Source organism: Cyprinodon variegatus, unplaced genomic scaffold (assembly GCF_000732505.1).
Source record: "Cyprinodon variegatus isolate N-32 unplaced genomic scaffold, C_variegatus-1.0 Scaffold509, whole genome shotgun sequence".
NCBI classification, from domain to species: domain Eukaryota; kingdom Metazoa; phylum Chordata; class Actinopteri; order Cyprinodontiformes; family Cyprinodontidae; genus Cyprinodon; species Cyprinodon variegatus.
This window is the reverse complement of record NW_015150962.1, coordinates 142874-148267: the sequence shown is the minus strand read 5'-3', so window position 1 is coordinate 148267 and position 5394 is coordinate 142874.

The window sequence follows — 5394 nt, the reverse complement described above, 5'->3', positions numbered from 1 at the left end:
GGAGAAGTTTAATGTCTTACTGTTGTTAAATGTATTGTGACTCAAATTGAATGCCTCTTCAATTTGAAAATAGCTTTTTTTCTAAATTGAGATTATATTGCAAATGTAATTAATTGCCCAAACCTAAACTAAATAATTACATTTATCAAAATGTATATCTGAAGCATCTGTATGTCTGATGCAAAGTTACAGACTTTTGAAATATGTGCAAGATACCACCTTGGACTGGCATTACAGCTAGCTGTAATTCCAGCCTTCTAATTTGAAAAGCTTATGGTATTATACAAATATTTACCTTCATCACTCAATAGAGGATAACTGAACACTAGAAACTTCAAGTATGTAAGTAGTTTGAGGGCCCCTTGATCTCACTAACAATTTCCCTAAGAACCAGAGACTGTGGGCCAAGGATTTTGAAAATCATTACAAATATCTGCAGTAATTATAAATACTTAGCAAAGTAAATCTTGTAGGCTAAGAGGCTTTCTGCTTTCTTGCCTCACGTGAGAATTCAAGTAATACACAAAAAGAAAAACATTGCTGGTTTTTGCACAGCTTTAAGAGGCTCAAGGCAGCGGAGTTCGTTGGCATTAGGAAGGACACATCATCCATTGCTCTTGTGTTCTCTACAAGTTCATATTCCATAGAAAATAAATAAAGAAGTCCCTATTTAAACTGTTAAAAAGGTAAAGAAAGGACAAAACTAACTAAACTGGGAAATGTTACCTATTAAAATGTGTTTCAGAGAGACCTGCTGGGAATTTACACTATTGAAATACATTATATGGTTAAAAACTGAGACTATATCTTAGAATGAAGTAGGGTAACCATATTTGGATTAGCAAAGAGGACACTTGACCTAGTTATGAAAAACTCATTAACTCATTAGTTTGGTAAGAAACAAAGGTTAAAAAAAATTTCAACTTTCACATCTCAGCAAGTAAAAAAGTGACTGAAATCTGATAGAAACCATGCCTCCTCTGTATAAGGAAATAAATGTAAGATGACCAATGTTTTAGACTGGATACATTTAAAAAGTCAGAAATATTCAGAGAGGATATGTTTTGTATTCCTTTCTTTTTAATGAAATAACTAAAAGAAAAAAAGAACAGTCTACATTCTTGATCCTATTTTTTTCTTTTATCCTCCTTTTCTCTCATCCATATTTTGTTGTAGGGCTGATCTTTTCTAGAGGTTTTTGAATGCGTAACAAATAAACATGAAAGTCTTTTAAAAACAAGAAATCGTTTTTAAAATTACTGGACAATCCTGATTAGTGACTCAACAGAAAGCTGTTTTCTGCCCTTGCTTCACTTGCTCTCTGTATCAGTAGGTATGGCTTCTTCACATTTGCATTGAGAAAAGGGAAGTGGAAGGACAAACTGCAGTCTTCAGTGATTGTGAGTATCGGCATGCTTATGACTCCCCAAACCTTTTGTTAGGACAACAAAGTAACGGCAGCTCCCACAGCCTTTAGATATGTTTCTGTCTCCATGTGACCTACAAGATCTATGGCTCTTTTGTCATGCATGGTACTTTCTGACAGCCATTTGTCCTGAACTGGGATGTATGATAGAAATTCCTTGACATCTCGTAAAGAGCAGCAGTGTTGTGCTGTTTTCTGTCTATGAATGGAGAAGAACCAATCAGAAAGCAGCAGCTCTGGGATACCATCACACAGAAAGAAAAGGCTGTTATATTCTGTGCATCAACAAGTGTGAATTGCGCCAAATACAACAAAATAAAAATACACTAAAATGAAAAATGTAAGGTGCAACACTTTGTTTTCCCTCTTTTTCAGTCATGCTTTTGATGTAAGTTTTATTTAAATGCAAAAATATCCAGTGAGTTTTAAGAAATACCAGATTTGGAATGGTTGATTTATGTTTTTTGGGGTGTTTTCTTTTTTTTTTTCCTTTTTTTTTTTTTTGTAAACATCTGCATAAATGCTGTATTTTTGTCCATTGAAGATGTTTTTAATGAGTTCAAGTGAGCTCAAGTAAATAAAATAAAATTAAAATTATTTTCCAAGTCTAATTTTAAATATTATTATGTGCTATTTCTTATTAATAAGTAAATACAAGTGATTTACATTCTTTTCCAAACCTAATTTTATATATTATTGTGTGCTATTTCTTACTAAGGAGAAGACAAATTCTATCCAAAGTCTGAGCTATAATGTCACCCTGTGGTTGTTTGATGTCACTGCTGAAATTCAGAGTCCACATTTTTTTCAAGTTTGAGATAAAAAGAAAAAAAAAAAAGATTAGTTTTATTATCTCATCAGAGTCCTGCTCATTTTAGACGGATTATTGAGAATCTTGTGGTCCTTTTTTGCATCAGACAGATTTTTAATGGCAAATATAAAAATAAATAAAAAATTAAAATCTACTTATATTATAAAATTGGTTTAAAGTTCATATTCACATCCTAATGTGAAACTTTTAAAAACAAATGAAGCAACTTTTTAACAAGAGGCACATGCCAGTCAATGTATTTAATGATTTGGGTCAGTGATGCTGATAAAACCATCTTACTCTCTATTATGTGTCTATCTGACATTCATAGATAAAGCACAAGTATCACTAGGCTGAATATTCCTTTTTTATATGTCCAACCTTTATTTATATATTTAGATTTTTTTTTTTTGGGGGGGGGGGGTGAGTTTTGCGGTGTATGCAGATATATTTCAAGCATTAAAAACTTAGCAAATCTAACAATTTTGTCCAAGCAGCAGAGTTGTTTTTGTTATTCTTCAGTGAACTGGGTTACAATTACAATATAAAGGTCTATCACCTCTAAAGTTTCAGGAGTTATTTGACATCATAAAACATGTTTGGAAGCCAAAAATGAAAGAGGCGGGAGACTGTGTGTCCAATAAAACAGGGGGAACAAATTTTAGCAGGGTCAGATGGCCTCCTTTAATCTGTTCCCCATTATAACTTTAAAAAAAAAAAGTCTATTACCTCAAAAGTTTCAGGAGTTTTTTGTCATCATAAAACATGTTTGAAAGCCAAAAATGAAAAAAGGCGAGAGACTGAGTGTCTGATTAAGACAAGGTGACCAAATTATAGCAGGGACAGACAGCCCGATATAATCTACAGTAAACACTATTTGTGATGTTCCAACCAAGTTTCTAATCATTATCTTAAGAATGTAAATATTCCTATACTGGATGTGTAGATGGGATATCAGTTCTTGCAATATGGTATGAAATAAAAAGCCTGATGTTGGAACACTGTTTATTAAGGATAGTACAACATAGAGAAATTATAAGTCAATATATAAAACACAAAAATAGATTTAATTACTTAATTTGACTTAGGAAAAAGTAATATTCTTACTGGCTATAGTCTATAATATGTCCATGTACACTGCTTTTGCTNAAAACAAGCACAAGGGGGCAAGAGAGGATAATTAAAGAACTCAGTACTGGTAGAAATAATACAAAGACACAGAACACAAACTTAAAAATAAACCAAGCAGAGGGAAGAACCCTGACTCTCTCCTCTTTTTTGCATTACATCGAGATTATACACTATTTGAATAAAGGACCGGGTTGAACAGTTTTAACGATTTTTCTATTATTGGTCATGTCCTTTAACACAAGCAAAGTTAAAACATTTAACTGACTATGATGCAGTTAGGTATGTAGGTGGGCCTATATGTATCAGTCATGCATACTCTTTAAGTCTCTTAGGCTACGTTCACACTGCAACCTGAAGTGACTCAAATCTGATTTTTTTGGTCCATATGCAACCTGTATCTGATCTTTTAATGGCTGTCTGAACAACACAGATCCGATGTTTTCCAATGTGACCCAGGCCACTTGGCTATGTGGTCCTGAATCCGATGCGCATATGATCTTTTCAATTGCGACCTGTGTCTGAACAGGTCGCATTCATCCGACATGAACCCCATTAATTTCCGACAAAGGTCACTATTCTGTGTCTTGCTATGAAGAAACGGCAAGAAAAACAACAACCATGGTAGACAATGATGTGGAGAGCAGTATTTATGTTTAACCATATTGAAAAGATTGTGTTTTAATGGTTGGGAAAGATCGCTAGATGCGCTCCGGCACTACCATCCATGTTTACTTCCGTAAACACAGAGCACGCTGGCCTGTGACATCATTGCATCCTCTACTGCGCATGCTGGACACATGCGTTGTATGACTGCACTTCACATAGGAGATCACATACGTGTCGCATATATTTGGAAATGTGAACGGCAATGCAAAAAAATGTTGATGTCTAGAGACTGAAACAAAATTTTTTCCATGTCTCACTTGTGTTGAACAAAAGAACTCACACACTGACATCCCACTTTTTATTCAAACAGAACCTTTTTTCAGTCTATAATTTTAATATATACAAAAAGTACATAGCAAATATAGTTTTGTTTTTAGCGTTAATCAAAAATAGGTTTTAATAATAAAACATTACTGAAATATGAAGGGTAAGAGGAAGCTGAGTTACTACCATTATGTAGAACATATTCATGCAAATAAATCTTCACTTAAAACTATTAAAGGTCCAATATTATTCTATATTTGAGAATAAAAAAATATTAACAATTGGGCCCCCAGAGCATGTTTTTGCCATTTGTGCAGGAAAATTCTTTTCAGATTAGGCAGTCATCCTTTACCAAACATCTTTTTACTAAGCCCTCCTCTAGGCGAGCTGTTTTACTTTCCCCACCCCTGTGCTCCCAAAGGCAGTGTCCCCACAACCCACAATCATGACAACCAGTCAGTTCTTACAGATTGCCTAGGAGAGTGGAATGATACATTAGACAAAGGCCATAGCTTGTCTGCTGGGCTGCAACATATTTCCTCTTATGACATCATAAGGGGAAATTTTTCAAGCAGACCATTTTGAGCAAAAAGCTAAGAGGTGGACAAAGGCAATGATGGAGTTGAAAGGATTTTTTCCCATTGTGAATTCCATACACAGGCTTCAGGACTCATTTGACTGTTACAAAATGTTTAAAATGAAAATTTTTCATAATATTGGACCTTTAAGTAATTTATATGTAAAAAAAAAACAACAACTTAAAACCCACTTTAATCACGAGACTGGCTAAAATGTATATTTTTTTTCTTTAAAAAACTGGCTTAGATAAAATCGAAACAAAACCCAAATAAATGCATATATCTATAAAGGGATATAAAGATATATTTTCTATAACAAGCCTCCTAACAGCAGAAATTACATTCTAAAATAAAACATTATCTTAATTCATTTTATTCTATTTTAAATATAGATAACACCACAAATCAACCACTCACTTTAGAGGAAAATATCCCTTAACATCAAAGCTCAACAAAAACATATCTTTCCCCTTTTGATTATAGTCCCCAATACCAAGTTTATTAAGTGGAATTTTTAT